Genomic DNA, 17,713 nt, shown 5'->3' with positions numbered 1-17,713 from the left:
GAGCTCTCAGATTTCATAAAAATATCTTAATTTGTGTTTAGAAGATGAACGGAGGTCTTACGGGTTTGGAACAACATGAGGGTGAGTAATTAAGGACAGAATTTTCATTTTTGGGTGAACTATCCCTTTAAGACAGAAAAACATACCAGCCTGAACCATCTTCAGCAGGCAGGGAAACCTGCTACCAACTTAGACTAATTTAAGTTTATTGCCACCAGGGAAAGCAACATAATTTTGCTACATACTGTTTGGTTCAGCTTGAAAGCAGGATGATGCCTTAAAATGATTTAGGTACTCGATTTAAGAAGATAACTTTTCTTTGTCTCTTTCTTATTCACTCTGACACCTTTTGCACCCACACCCACACACCTAAAGACTCTCAAATTGACACACTAACCAGCTGACCCATGACAGCTTCAGTAGCCTCACTTATCTGTGTGTAACTGTAAAAGCCCACAGCTCTAAAGTGCATGTCACAAGTTGTGTGGAACTGTCACATACAATCAGAGCAGATCAGAGCCGTGCCTTAATCTGAAAGCTAGACAGCAGAACGCTTGAGAAGAAACGGCCTGATCAGAGTGATTTAGGGCACTCAAAGTATGACAGATTCAAGACTGCCGCAAATAAACTTTAAACAGTAGTGATCACCGACTATGACCACGGGCACAGCCATCTAACCCCTGCCAAAGAGTATTTACTCACTGGAGGAGAAAACACTTTGAGTGACATGAAGAAAAGGAGGTCTGCATGTTCCTCACTTCACTGGGAACCTCTTTCAAAAGGACTGTCATTGTTAATCATGCTACGTCTGTTCCAAAACTTGGTGAGCTGCCTACAGATGCAGCATTTTGAGGCACCATATGTACTCTAAAGACATAAAGGCTGTTCCAAAAAGCAGTATTTAAAAAAAAAAAATAGTTTTTACCCAATAATGATGTGTGCTATGTATCTATCCTTATTACTGTACTGTACTGTGAGGTTAGCAACATGCTAACTTCTAAGTGGAGTTTCCATGTAGAGAGCTACTTGTGCGGCACACATACTGTAGGCTGCGTCCAAAATCAAAAACTTTCAGAACTTCTTTTAAATAAGTAGGCCTACTTCACAAAAGTATGTTCTATAAAGCATGTGTGAATGTAGGAATGTAATCCAGACATGTTGTCATTGTCATGTGACCTACTAGCATCAGTTGCGTTGCTTCACTGCCGTTCACAGCTGCTCTCCCGTGGCCTCATGGGATGTCCACTGGATGTGCATTTCAGAAAGTCAGTGGACGCAGTAACTCATCAAGGTACTTTTGTCTACTTAAGAAAGTACATATGTACGGATACAGCAGTAGTTGCTGCTTATGTGCTGTAGATTGTTCCAGTTCAATCACTTATGAAGTGTATGGTTTCTTCGAAGGCAGCTGCCTATGTACACAGCAGGCAGCTCACTAGGTTTTGGAAAAAGAGTATTTTCTCTTTATCAAAATGTCAACAACTATATGCAGTTTATGAAAAAAAAATCAATATTCTGAAGGCAATCCCAGAATGCACCACAATGAGTGCAGTGAAAAAATATATTCAGTGTGGTGGAGGAGTCTAGAAAAATGTTCATTACTAATAACTAAAATTCATTCAATACTGAAAAGTATTAGATTTAGTAAAAAAAAAAAAAAATGCCACCGCTTCTCTCGATGGAACTCTCTACTTCTCGTATACATGGATCTAACGTGAAAACTGTTAATTCATGGCATTCAGCTTTTAATGTTGTATCTTCTTATCTAAAATCTTTGTAAAAAATATTTTGTTATTTATTTATTAAGATTAATTAATATATTTTTATTATTATTTATTTATTTTTTAAGTCTACCAATGAGTGGGATGGGGTGGGTTCTAAATTTGTACAGCTGCTTTTTGTTTTGTACTACTTTTCCACAGAATAAAATTCAATAAACTTTTTTTGTTAACGACCTCTAAACAGCTAAAAAATAAAAATACATGCCATAGCTTCGCAACATGCTAACATTAAACTATTGAAATCGATCTATTTATGTGCTACACAGAGTTGCTGTCTATGTAGAGCATTCAATATTAGTAACTTATGAGATTCTATGACGGTTAGTGTGCTTTCTTAGAAGGCAGCTGTCTATATTGCTCACTTGGTTTTGGAAAAGAGCTGTTGCCTACTTTGATATACAGTAGGCTGCATCCTAATATACATACTTGCCTATATATTAGGTGAAAATAATATGTAAAAAGAGTAGTATGTCCGATTTCACAATATCCATAAAACGCTGGCAAAAAATACAGAAAAAGTAGGCCTACAACATTATTAAGCACTTTACTATCTCATGCGGCCATGATTTGTGAATGGCAGCGAAGAGCCGCAACTGACGCTTGTAGACTACGACAATGATAACATTATGAATGTAGTCATGCGAATTACATTCACATACAGAACCTACTTTTTTAATGGCCGCAACTAATTATTCAAAAAAAGCACCTACTCAGAGAGTATGTGATTTTGGATGCAGCCATATTTTTTTGTGTCTCTGGAATATTCTGAAGTGATTCTGCATACAGACTCCAGCATGTTTTCCTGCAGGATGGCTTTAAATAATGTAGCTCCTGCTGCAATAATGCAAGGTGATCGTAAAAATCCTAGCCTAGCAAATGGCCGTAAGTTGACTCCGATGAACATTTTCTGCTCTGTTAATTCCGTTAATGTTGCATACGCAGCACTTTTCTCTCTACACTACCAGCTGCTTGTCTGTCGTCTTCATCATCACAGCCACTTCCATGCAGCCAACATGCATTGTGATGGAAATCTGTAGACTGGCCAGTACGCACCCAAGCTCATCATTAAGACAGGCTGCTTTATGTTTAGTACTCAATGGGATCTAGATGAGGGTACTCCCGTTTCAGACGAGATGTTTGGTGATATTTGTGCCCAGTACACATGCTTCTATCTAACACTTCAAGGATCCGGCCAGAGACATAGCCAGCTATACAAAAACCCTTTCATTTAAAATAGTAAAAAGTCCATTGGTGAGGTCAATGATTAACTCATTAGTATGCACTAATTAGATATAGCCAATGAAGCCACTCCTTGACCTTAAGAGCTAATTAGCAAGCTCAATAATGAGGTAATCCTTTGAAAAGTAATTATGGCAATGTAAAGTACAGTTTACACAATAAGTTCCCCTTAATTGCCTTGTTAGCCTCTTTAAATGATCAATTACATAATGAGCCCACCAGTGAAGCAAAACTTGATGTGATCAATGAAGTCACATATTTGTTTACTTATTAAATCACTAAAGAACCTCAGTCGCTAAATATAAAGACATTAAAGTGACAGTATTTGTGTGGTCAACAGTAAAGAAACTAACAATCTCACACTAATACAGTCTCTAAAGTCATCTATTAAGTGATCAATAGCATTTTAATTGAAGTAACCAGTGAGCTCAAAATAAAGCAATTCTTTGCTAATTAATGAAGCCACTAATAAGTAAATCTGTGAGTTTATCATTGTTGTGATTGTACAGTTCACACGGTCATCTGTTCAGTCAGCTTGTAATAGTTGACAGTTTACTCTCCGCTGTTATTGCCATAATGTCTTTGAAAGTCTCCTGACACAAGGAGTGTTTCACATACTGTGATGACCTTTTGCATCTTTCTAATCATTACTTGAGGTAGATGCCAGTATTACCGTAATTATGAATAATTTAAAATGAATTATTCCCCACCATTAAGTTTATTTTAGACTGGAGGTTATTTTGCATTTAATATGACAAATTATCCACAATTTATTCATCTATATATGAACAAACAAACATAGAAACAAATATAACTTGACAAATGAAAAAAAATACTCTACTGTTAAAAATTTTGAAACGCGTCTCGTATGCTCAACAAGGCTGCGTCTATTTAATGAAAATATAGTCAAAACTTAAATATTATCAAATATTATTGCAGTTTAAAAGAACCGTTTACTATTCTAATATATTTTAGAATATCATTTATGGAAAAGCTGAATTTTCAGTAGCCATTACTTTAGTCTTCAGTGTCACATGATCCTTCAGAAATCAAGAAACATTTATTATTATCAGTGCTGAAAACAGTTGTGCTGCTATATGCTTTTTGTGGATTTAAAACAGAAATCTTTTGTAACATTATTACTGTGTTTACTGTCATTTTACTGCCTCGCTGAATAAAATAAATAATTTATATAAAAAAAAAGAAATTCTGCCCCCAATACTTTGTAAAAAAAAGGGTAAATAATCTTTTCACATTACGTTAAATTCTCAATACCGATTGTACAGTTGTAGGTACCAACCGCAATATCAGCTGTCAATCAAACTTGATTAACTTCTATCACATTTTTGTTATATTCCATGGTCTTCTACACAAAATTTCACGACTATTGTTAGGGTTCTGATTACATTATCTTCACAACCTCTTCATTTTCTAAAGCCTGGTAATCTACAGCTGTGCTTAACTTTTTAATCCATTAAAATAAACAAAACAAACAGCAAAATCCCCCGTTAGCACTACAGCATGCATTATCTCTCGTAAACATTACTGGAGATTGCATCTGCAGTGTAGCATTTGCAGAACAAAGACGCGGAGGAGCGGTTCATGGTGTGAAGTCTAATAAGTAAACTATATATTTACATGCTTATTTAGATGATTCATATTCATTTGTGTGATTGTGTTCACACTCCACCTTGCCTCTGAGCCATTTTTGTTATACCATATTATCCTTTAAGGATAAAATTTAAACATTCCTCATACTCTTGATGATACCAGAACTGCAAGTTCACAAGTGGATCACCAAAACAGCCCTCAAAGTGATTAAAACTGCCCTAATTTCTCAGAAGAGAGATGATGCCAATACCAATATCAAAGATCCCTTTCTTTCTACAGGTCTTTAATATGTTGTATGATCATCAAAGGGCGCCTGCAGAGCTCAGCCTCAGGCACCAAGCATGCTTTTACACACTCTCGCCGGATGACATATCACGTCAAAAGCCCTGTGTAAATTATGAATGAAGCAGTTACTAATTACCATCATCTCTTCTGTTTGATGCCATAGCATTGATGTAAACAGATCCAGGCAGGCTTGTTACTCGCAAGCGTTGTCTAGATGCGGCGGAGTTCTGTGTTTTTTAAGGGGGGGGATGGTGAGCTTTACCTCCAGACAGCTTAAACTGACCTTGCATTCTACCTGAAGACTGAAATGAAAGCTCAGGGACCCCATCTGTTCCAGTGTAATGACTGTGCTATTTGAAGGCAGGAAAGGTTCGTCTGGAGCAGCTGGTATCTTTCCCCATGACCTTTTAGCATTCCTTCCCTCGCCATCTGACAGATGTGTCAACTCGATTATTTCAAAAGAGCCCTGAATAAATAACCAATTGTGAGCATGGGCTAACCTGAAGCGATGGCGAAACGTGGCCGCCGCTTGCTTTCTCACAATCCAACGACCAGATGTCTGTGTTAAAACGCCACCGCAAGAATCGCAGAGTGCGTTTACTTTCGGATCCTTGTGATAGTTTTTGACTAAATGGCTTTTTTGGAACGGTGACTGGTGGGCCTCCTCTACGGGAGTAAAGGAGGACAATGGGGTGAATTGAATGCCATTGTGTGCTGTTTGCCCTTGGAGCCAAACTATTAGCCAGTGGAAGGGGCGGGCGAGCGAGAAGAGGGCCGGGGGGGCCTCAGGTGTTGCTCGGTGGCACTGAATGGATTCCCTCTCAGGCTGGAAACACACAGCTGAGGAGGGCTGCTGTCGAGGGCGGGGGCTAATTGACTCACTGAGTGATTGGAGGACTGTGAAGAGGCGACCGCAATCAGACCTGCTCTGATAGAGTTTGATGCCTCCCTAAATAGTTTTCAAATGGAGGAGCAGGTGCTGTTTTCAAGCAATCCGAATGCTGGTGTGTGCGTCTTCGTTCCCACAGTGAAGGTGAACATGCTCACGTGGATCTAAGTCCTTGGACGCTTAGATGTTGTTAGTGGTCCGAGCTGGGATAAGCCCGTCCCCTATATCATCCGTCGGTGTCCTTTATTCCCAGCTTGGATTCAATCTTGAGGTTTTTGAGGCTTTGTAAGCCCACAAGTCTGCAGGGCCTGCACCATGATGGGCGCTTTAACTCTATTTTGTCAATCACAATTGCTTTGATGTATAGGAGTAAAGCTCCTCATCAATGCAGCACACCTTCGGGGGTATTAGGGGCTCTGTCATGGCACGCGGCTTTACGGAGGCCTGCACAGGCAAATCTGGCTGAGATGAGAAAACTGGAATGTAATTTGGTTATTCCCTGGAGACTGCACACATGATGGAGCTGTACAACTAAAGCAATTGATTCCAGCTATAAAAGATAAACCAATCCTGTATTTAACCAATCCTGATTCTATAACATTTTGAAATGATCTTTATGAAGTTTTTCCCTACTTTCTGAGTCTCTCAATAACACATGTAAATAATGATTTCAGCAATAAACAGCTGATGCATTTGTATGTATTATTAGGCTTTTTCCTAAACACAAAGACCTAGAAACTTGTTTTTCACTTTTGATCATGATTACGTCTAGTTTGGCCTTTAACAGTTTAGTTACATGATATCTTAAGATGCAACAACACTTCAAAACATTATTTGGTTTATTAAAGCTTCAGTCCATAACTTTTGTTTGGTTAAAAATGCTCCAAAATCAATATTTGAGAAGTTACATAACCAGCCAGTGTTCAAAACAATCGCGTTACTTTAGCCCGATTCACAACAGTTATCTTATAATAATGTTTTTATTATAAAAACATTTGAGTGGTATACGGGTAGGTTTTCTCGGGAAATTCGAGCATGGCACTGCATCATTACATCACGTCTGTAAACATAAAGAAGTTGTCCCGGCTAGTAGGCTCTCTCATGTGAGGATCCTGCAGGTTGAGGATCGTTTATAGCCTTTTCTCACAGCAGCTAGAATAATTAAATGTATCATTTTGATGGCAGATTGTAATCCAGAAAGGATTGTGTGTTTATGAAACATGTGAATGAAATTAAATTATATTCCAGTTTTAAATGTGCTTCTGATTACAGATAGCCAACGTGGGATTACACAAGTTTTTGTAGTTTAAATAGAACCAGTTTGAAGGAAGATTAATTTGCTTTTTGGATTAAAAGAATTTCTTAATATGAAATTTGAAAGGTATGACAATTAGACTGTACAAAAATTGAAATCTACACGCTAACACTCTAAAAAACGTTGGGTTATTTACTGTACCCAATATCTGGGTTAAACATGTTGGGTCGCTTTGTTGGGTTATTCCTATGTTTATTGGGTTATTTCAACAACAACGCAACCAGTTGGGTTAAAATTTAAATTCCAACGGTCGATTGGTGCAACTGTCTGCGACAGATGATAAAGTGGTAAATTAATATGTGTACGTTACAAAGTGTCTTCATGCCCTGACACAATAACATTTGTTTTTCCTACAAGTATGTTTACATCTCCCCTGTCTACTGAAACTTTAATCCGTTTTTTCTGCACTCTTGACTAACGACACGAGCGCTTGTAGCCGATCGATTTCAAATGTATAAAAAACGGTTTCCTTACTTTTTCTGTTCATCTCGACAATTTTGGGGGAATTGTTTTGCATACATTTCAGATGCGCTCACCTTGAAGACCAGCCTCTTTCGCGGTGTCGCGTCCACTCTGAGTGAAGGTATATTGCTTTTTTATTCAAATTTCATGTCCTTTCCCCAGGAAACTACAGTGTAAAATTAAAACACTACGAATCACGCAGAAATTAAGCATTTTTTTACCCTAACTTTCTGAACCGGAGTAGGAGTAGGTTTATAATTAAAAGTTGTGTCTGTATTATTTATGGACTGGAGCAACAGCGACTAACAATGACCAATGAGCTAACACTAACAAAGATTAATACTGTAATAAATGTATTGCTCATTGTTAGTTAATGTTAGTTGATGCATTACTTATTGTAAAGTATTACCATGAAATAATTTAAGTTTTTTTTTTTATTATTATTTCCTTTTCAATGCAAAAGGCACAGATACAAACATAAATATTAAATTATAAGAACAAGGGTTGAATGTTTGTTTCTTCAACCTGTCTTTAATTCTTAATTTTTGGCCATGTGGACTTTAAACAAAATTAAATCAAATGACATCAGTTTGATATCAGTGTGTACTGACAATAACATTTTTACATTGGACTTTGGATAAATTTAATTCCTTGCATTTTATGTAACTTCAGCTATATCTCAAATTCCATCTAAAGTATGCTGTTCACTGACATTTGTGACTCCTTGGCACATTAACTTTTAATAAATCTTAATTTGTGGCAAATCTGTGACAAGTGATGGTCATAATTAGTGTAAAAATCTATACTAATCATTTTAAAACATTTACATTATTTATATTGTTTGCCAATAAATGTTTACATAAAAAAAAAAAACTCACCAACGTGTCCCTCATAATTGCATTTTTATTTACAAGTATGCATTTGATAGATGCGTTTATCCAAAGCAACATGCATTGCATTCAAGATGCATATTTGTTCAGTTCTTGCTTTCCCTGGGAATCAGTCTCATTACCTTGGTGTTGCTAGCGCAATGCTCTCTACTGTAAAAAGAAAAACTTAGCAATCTGTTAGTTTTAATGAAAACTAATCCTCAGGACACAAAGTGCAGTATGAAGAAACATTTACAAAAACACACAACTTGATTTGCTTTGACCCTGAATTATTCCAAATCATCAACACTAAACTAATTACTAAATGAGTCATAAAGGCCCCCAGAGTTCAGCAGGAGACCCAGGAGGAATGCAGAGATGCTGACCTGCTCTAACATGAGATCCACCCCTGAAGATGCAGAGAGCTCTGTCCAGCACTCTGCCCTCTGTGCCTGTCAGCAGGGCTTCTGGTCCTCGTTTGTCATTTCTATTGATTCAGGGGAATGACAGATGGTGATTATGGGAGCCTGAGACAGATTGCCTTTATGAGAGTGGCTCACAAGCCAGCCATCTCTGCTGCCGTCTGTGCCAGGCGTATGACTAGCAATCGTACTGTGCGTGCCCAGCACTGGGGCAAAGACATGGTGTGCCATTCTGTCATTAAGAACTACAATCAGGCGCACACCACACCTCCTTTCTTTCTCTGCCTTTCTGCCGGCAGTAAAAGGGTCTGTAAATATGGAAGAAAGACCTGCTTGTAAGAGTTATGTTTTTCTTCTGTTAGGGATTTGTCAGCAAGCACTTGGCCAATTCAAGGTTTTCATCCCCTGCCACTGTGCTCCAGTATATTCCTTTATGTTTCCTCTACCAAAAATCATACGAAAATGTGGGTCACTAAGCTATTCACTAGTGTAATTTATCCAGACATTGTCCAGCTGTGGGCTCTGTTTATAGCTAGCGCGAGGACCAGGATGCAATCGCACCCTAAGAGCTATTTGTCAGATTGTATGTAATGCATATTAGATGGGCACTTCAGCAAACATGTCTTTGTGTTACAGCACATACATATTTCACAAACGCCAAGCCATGAAAGATGAATTTTGTTTCACTGCATCAACAGGGCCACTGGAGGTAAGCTTACTGGCTTCCAGATGGTCTTAGGAGTCCAAAAATGGGATTGAGATTTACAAAAATTGTGATAGATGCTTTGTCCCTTTTTCTAAAATGTTTGTTGCAGAGATACAAAAACATGCCATCTACTTCTGAATCATCATATTTGAACTGAAAATGCTACAACAAAGCTTCAAGCCCAAAACATTTTCCAAAGAAATGGTAGCACAAAGGGCCATCCCTAATTATGTCTCAAATTCATCTTCTCTGATTAAATTGATTGAGTCACTGAGGTTTATTGATGAGCCAGCATTAAAACACAAATGAGCTCAATGTCACAACAGTGTAATATACACTTTGCAATTATAATGTAGTTCAATTATAATTCTATAATGCCTTAATAGGCCAGGTTCAAATATTGATTTTTATGATGAATTGTGATCTTCATTTGAAGAATTCAAAGAGAGATATTTAAAATCCAAAGGCTGATCATTTAATGCTTATGTGGACTGCAAAAACAGATTTTTTTTTATTATTTAACAGGATTACTCACGGACTTTGAAAATATCATCCATTTATTTACATTAAAAAATATATTTTTAACAGTGGATTGAACTGAAAAACAAATAGAAATAGATCAAATTAAATATAAATATACACACGGGCTTTTAGGGAGGCACTATGAAGGAAAGGATTGTGCGGTTTTATTTCAGCATTAGAATAATAATTAAAAAAAAATCAGAATCAAAATCAGATTAAACTCAAATCAAGAGCTTGTGAATCTTTATTGATGCCCAGCCCTAATAATTTATGCTCATACAACCATTTTAAAATATTGTCAATTCCACAAAAAATGTGATTTAGAAATTATGTGATTTAGACTTATGGGCACAAATATAAACATTAAAAATATACTTTAATACAATTTTATCCACATAAGATGATCTTTCAGCCTGTTTACACTGAGCTTCCTGTTCACAATCACAAGGTCAACTAGTTATGGTAATTTTGCATACTTAATCTATGAAACCTCTCATGACTACAACTAAGCATTATCTGAAATCAGAATCTGCATCTATTTTTAAGCACATAAATTTACATTTAGGCTAAAACAATGTCATGATCACACATAAAAAACACACAAAGAAGCACAGTACTTCCTTATGTTTATGATACAGCACATTGACCATAAGAGCTTTCCCGAAGTAGCCTCTCACTGCGACCTCAGTCTCATGGGCACCATGATGTAAATGTGCTCGTAAAACTGCTGAGCAAATGGGGGGCTAGTTGCTTAATTGGGTTTTATTGAGCCTTCTGGTTCATCTGAAGGTGGGAGTTAAATTGTCTTGATACCTCAGACCTGCCATGTTCACTCTGCCACCAGTCAATATTCACACTCCATCATTACCATTAATGTCCATTTAACACTATTTATTGTCTTCACACCTTTAACTTCACACTTGTAATATGGTCATTCATTTGAACAGGTTATAACGAGAACACATTCTGAATACACATTAATGAGTGAACCTTTTTTAATCCCATTTGTGGTGTATGTCTGAATGGAAGGGCTTATTGAACAAGGGAAAAAAATAGGGCGGGACTTAATTTCAAGGTTATTTTAAATGGGATAGACAACCAAAACATGATAAAAATAAAATTAAATAAAAAGTTATCAAGCTGAATGTTCAAGCTGCTATTTTCCAAATAACGACAGTGATAAAAACATTTATGTTTTACAGAAGAGAGAGCATAGAACAATGTGAGGGTTAAGATATGACGACATGATTTTTGAGTGAACTTTCCCATTAAATATAGCATATTTAAGCAGTCCTCTTTAAGTATTATAATTATATGCCATCGAAAAGAAAAATCTATGTAGAAAAAAGAACCAAGATGCAAAGGAAAAGAAAAGAAAAACACAAAAAAGACCTCACAGTGACCACAAGCTGTTTTAGGAGGAGCACTACTGCCATCGTATGGTGATGTAAGACTCAACTCAGCCTAAAACTCTTTATCCACACAGCAATATTAAACTCATTTTATTTGTCTGTTTATTTTATATTGTTGTCCTCACCAACAGATGCTAATATTAAAATGCTAAAAGTGAACAGACCTTGCTGCCATGTTCTAACAAAGCATTCCCAGAAGAGTGGAAGCTATAATTAAATGTTCATACTTTTGTCCATATTGTGTATGAAAATCATTTAAGTACTCTCTTTTCTTTTGGGAAAACACAAGCAAATAGTACATGCATAATGTAGCAATAACTTTTGTTTCCAAAAACAGTATCACATTACCTTACCATCTGCCTTTGTGTCTGTGTCTGATGCTTCTCTCCATTCAAGACTGCAAACATGAGAAATATTGTGTATAGTATACACAAGTCAAGTGAATTATACATTTTCTGATAACTCTATTTTCTGTGTTTGGATATGCCATGTATGACAGCACTTGGTGATCAAATATCACATTTGGACCGGACCAGCATCCACAAGCATGCACAGCAAAAGACTGGCATCACATTAGAAAAAAAGAAAAAGGGGGAAAAACACATTTTTTTTCCAGATGCAACCTTTCCTCTCCTCCAAGTGAGTGCACTATAATTTTCAGGCTGTCCTAAATGTGAAAGGATATTAATATGCGTTTACATCTGTCTTCTATTAATATTCATGCCTGAATCCACATCTCTACACAAAGCCAATTTTCTGGCCATCTGGGTTATGGCTGGTGGAGGTGATGGATCCGTTTTTATTTGCAACGCAGCTATACATCATGAATTCCCTTCTCCGTCGAGGTGTTGTGGAGTGCCTGAGCAAAAAGTGGAGGATTTTAATTAGAAAATAAAAGATGGGTTTCATAGGGACCCCCATCTCCCTCCAGTCTTTCTGTGGAGAACGGCAAAAAATGCAAACATACCCCCACCCACATGAAGATATAGAGAATCACATCTGCTTTTAATGGTTTTATTGAAAGAATCTGAATTTTTGCTGAATTTTAAAAGCAGTAATGAAATATAAGATACAATGATATAATGTCCTGCGATCCTACAGAGGATAAGCAGTTTAGAGAATGGATGGATTCCTTTTCATTCTTAAGAAAAATGTCAATACCTAAAACAACATCACAAAACAAATATTATAATATTTAACTAATAGGGATGGTATAACTAAAAGGGTAAATATCAGAAGTAACCAACCTTAGAAGTCAGTCTTTATCGGAAAACATTTGGAAAGGATGACAGTCAATTGAACCACTGTCTCCCTATTATTACACAGACATCAATTATTGGAATAGTAGCATGAGTGTGCGTCTCAGGAGGCCAAACGCTGGCCAGGCATGGACACTTCTTAATGATTAATGCTGGAAGTTATTCCATGAACTCCTACTGCATACCCAAGGGGCTTAGAAGCCTCACAAAATGACCAGTTTTATTGCAGTGCTGAGAATCAATTATGCTAACAGATTCTAAAGAATGCACTTCAGGGAAACAAAGCTGCACTCTTGGCGATTTTATCCATTTGCATATTGATGACATAAGGACAGTTTTTGCAATGCAAAAGAGAAATACAGCAAAAATTGTGTGTCTCAAGAGGACTTATAAAAACACCTTCGATCTATTGCTCGTGCCACTGTACCTCACACACACACACACACAGAGATTAAACCTCACAGGACTTTGCAGTGTTTCTGGAGTCTGAAGTCATCCTCAATTAGCCGGTAAAGCAAGAAGTTCTGGAAGCACTCCAAAACGGCCTCTCTAGGGAAGTGATAGATATTGTGTGTTCAGGAGGGGCAGTCTATTACAGCTAAGAGGTTAACGTGCAGTGAAGATACTCAGCTGTTTGCGTGTGTGTGATGGCCGCAGTCTGGTAGCATCACCGGCTCGGAGATGCATTAAGGTAAAAAAAACAGGGTGGGGAATCTGGCTCAAAGAATGCCGGAGCACAATAAAGATTGCTATTAATATTAAATGTGGGATAAATAAATTATACATGCATGACACTTCTGTGGTGTGGGCTTAAAGGTACAATCAATTTTAAGGGTATGGAGGAGAATTACATGGCTGATTCAAATCTGTGCAGTTGTTAATTTATCTGCACATTTATGTCCTTAGCAGACACTTTCTTGCCTAAAGCTACTTACAGTAATGTACACACATCACACAAGTGCCAATAAGAGCACATGATACTGTATATGCCATGCTATGTCTCAAAAGCCATTAAGAACTAGTGCATAAAGCTTAAAATGTGTCTTGAGGATGATTTAGTCCAAACTAAAATTTGAATATGATAATTTTTTTCAATTAGGGAACACAAACCACCCTTTCAATATATAAAAGTTTAATAATCCATTAAACGTATATATGGCTATGTTGAGGAATATGTTTTATACTTTAGTTAGTATTTAATTTGATAAAATGGGGTATTTTTAATAAATCAGTGACAATAAACAGAAGTTTTTAATAATCCCTTTGGACGGAGCCCCTGAAAGTATATGGTGATGCTAAAAATATATAAATGGAAGGAAAAAAAAAAAAAAAAAAAAATTGTATTTCAAGCCTTCAATCCCAAGCAAAACTTTTGGTTACTGAAGAAACTTTGAATCCACTTGTAAAACTTTTGCATTCTCTTACACAAGACTCATGTATGTGAGAAAATTAAAAATAATATGAGATGGGAGGAAAACAACTATATTGTAATGTTTTTGTGAGTGAAGGTAAAATATCTAGGCTATATAACTATTTCAATTTCTATGTTTTCGCAAGCGAACACAAAATATCTCAGGGAAATACAAAAGTTTTGCGAACAAACCCAAAGTTTCTCAGAGGAACGCACACATTTTGCAAGTGAACAAAAAACTGTTGGAAATCATCTGAAAAGTATATTTATATAAATAAAGGAGAAAGTATATTTCAGTGTTTTTGTGTATAAATATAATATTGTCAGGGAATGCAAAAGTTTTGCGAGCAAACGCAAAGTTGGTAGGTACATGAACACAAAAAGCATTGATTGAAATATAATCTTTCCCATTTGCATTATCCATGCGTGGGCTCCATATTTTTTGTGTGCTCTATTCACAGCACATATTGCGTCAACTTACCCACAACAAATGCTCAGCCTGTGTCTATTGAACTTAATCTTTTTTTCTGGGCAGTAATTATGAAAAGTGTCCAAAAACATTTTTATACTCATGCCTTTAAATTAAAAAAAAAAAAAAAATGGGGACAAAAAAAGTGACAACTAGGCCTAGCCCCAGTCTCTCCCTTTCAGTTGGTGCAGATGCATCTCAACATTATGTAGACCCTTTTCAGATCTAAGTATGCCACACAACAGACTTAAAAGAAACACACCACATTTAAAGATGTGAAAGAAGATTTCTTGGGACCAATATGCAATCAGAATATAAGCCAGATTCAAATATACACAATGATGAAATGATTTCTCAGAGGGTTTTGTTTGCATGCTAATGAAACTATTGCATTCTTCTAGACAAATTGACATCACGCAGGCCGAAAGCATGAGCATAAGGTGGGCCGTGCATTTTAAATGAGAGCAGAATGAAGTAGTAATCAGCAGAAGGTTTTGCTCTAATTTCATGTAGCTGCTGACAGACACCACAGAGCACATAATGACAGAAGCAGGCAGGCGTGCGGACACACTGCTGCCGGTGATTGGTGGGGTGCAGGGACCGTAGAGATGACTTGACACCCTTAGAGAGCACAACACTGATTTGGTCTCACCTGCAGGCAAGAGGAGCAATGCTCAAAGGCCCTGATACCTCTCTCGCTGGGCCCTAGACAGCCAAGGCTCCTGACATATGTCATTCCCAATCTGTTCAGCGGGAACACTTCTTTCTGACATAACCTGTCAGCGCGGCACAGACGGCCACCAGCACGAAGCTCAGAGAGCTGTGTTGATGCAACCCACTTCCTGCTAATTGGTGTTTTTGTAATAACACCATCTGTTCCTTAAGAAAGTCAGACTCTGTCTCTAAAAGGACAAAATCTTCCAGAACAAATGAATACGCCAGGCAAACAATGTTTTTTTTGGGCCGAGGGCAACTTCCACAAGGTGAAGACTGAAGATATAAGGGAAAAGAAGAACGCTGTGCTCTAAACATCTGTTCGTTCCTCACTTCATATGAATGTATCATGTAGACTACACTTTAAATCAACACTGACTGCAATCTAATCCCATTTCATTTTTTCCATGCACTCATACAGAAATGATCACATATATACATAAGAAAATGTGCGGTAAGAAAGATATTGGCTGCCATCTAGTGGAAGATAAATGTTCCTGCGCTCCACCGCATAGACTAAAACGGTACCATTAAATTTCTATTTTAAATTCGGAACATATTTTTATAAGTGATTTGTCATCTGCATTGTTTCTTGAAATGCCATATATATGTTAGCTATTATGACTAAAATGCTGTCGTTATGATTAAACAAAGGTTATCATACAATAAACTGGTTTAGCACACCTTTTTATAAAATTAAAATTATATTTTAATATAATATTTTTTAATATAATAATTAATATTTTTTAAAGGAAAAATGTACAGGCTTCACACCTATTTAATTTATTTTATTTTTTTGTATAACGTTACACGTAATCAGCATATTGTAAATGTACAATTTATTCTGTAACTGAATCAACACATTAATTTATACTCATTCTTGTGCTTATCACACAAGAAAATCACAACAAAATCACACAAAAGCGCACATAATTGCAAAATGTAGACCAGTCCTTCTAATATTTTTATAATATTAGTAAAACAAACTGATCAACGCTTCAAAAAAAATGTTCAAGCCAGACTTTCACAGCATTTAATAGCCTATCACTCCACATCTAAGTACCGCGAGAGCGATATGAGAGCAGACGGATCCTTATGCTTTCGAATCGCTCTCGCGGTACTCTGATGTCATACACTGATCATTCTGCGCAGCGCCGCTTCAAGTGGAACACACCTTTCGACACTGAAAGCACTGCAGAAAACTTAAAGGTACAGCACAAACTGTTTCTATACAATTTGGAGAACCGCCCAGATCAGTGATCCTCAAATCTGGCCCACTCCTGCAGAGTTTAGCTCTAACCCTAATCTAACACACCTGAGCATGCTAATCAGAGTCTTCAAGATCAGAGGTTTTCAACCCTGTTCCTGGGGACCCACTATCCTGAAGAGTTTAGCTACAACCCTAATCAAACACACCTGAAGTGGCCAATCAAACTCCTCAAGCTGCTTGAAAATTGCAGGCAGGTGTTGCTGAAGCGGTTGGAAATAAACTTTCCAGGAGAGTGGGTCCCCAGGAGCAGGGTTGAAGACCTCTGAATCATTAGAAAATCACAGGTGAGTTTGATCAGGGTTGGACCTAAACTCTGCAGCAGATTGGACCTCCAGGGAAAGATTTGAGGAACCCTGGCCCAGATGATTCAGTTAAATGAGTGAGTCGTTCATGCTGGAATCGCTTCGGTCGATTCAAGCTGAGGATGACTTGTGACTTCGGATCCTAGAAGCGAACCGACTGAAATTATTGGTATTTGTTGATGAAATATTATCAAGAAAAAAATACATTTGTGATTCACTGACTTCTAATAATCAATAAAATAGCTTAATTACTGAATGCATAATACCTGCATAATGTGGTTGAATTATTCGCTGCTTGCACATGCTCCGATTAATGTGCAGCTACAATGGATGTAAGGTGGCCACATGTCTTTGTTTTTACATGTCCAAAAATTCATTCCAATACAGACATCATATTTCATTCGTTAGATTAACATTTCTAAAAACCAGATAGCCTATTATCTCTAGACATTCAGGTTAATGTGTTTACATGACATTTAGACACAGAATTTGACCAGAGCATAATATTATTGTCCGTGTAAACAGCCAGTGATTAAAAATAATGTAAGTGACCGTTTTAGGCCTTTAGACTTCTTAAATAGGACTCAATGCACAGTGCACACATCTAAGCGCAATGTGTTTTACACAGGCAATCTGTTACAGTGGGATCAATTCCATGGATGATTAAGCATGATAATGAAGGTTTTTGGACATTCTCCACAGAGGCGCAGACACAGCAGCTGGTGACATTCATGAGCGCATCACAATGAATTCCCATTACTTTCAATGATCATGA

This window comes from Barbus barbus (assembly GCF_936440315.1).
Source record: "Barbus barbus genome assembly, chromosome: 27".
NCBI classification, from domain to species: Eukaryota; Metazoa; Chordata; class Actinopteri; order Cypriniformes; family Cyprinidae; genus Barbus; species Barbus barbus.
This window is presented reverse-complemented; position numbering follows the sequence as displayed.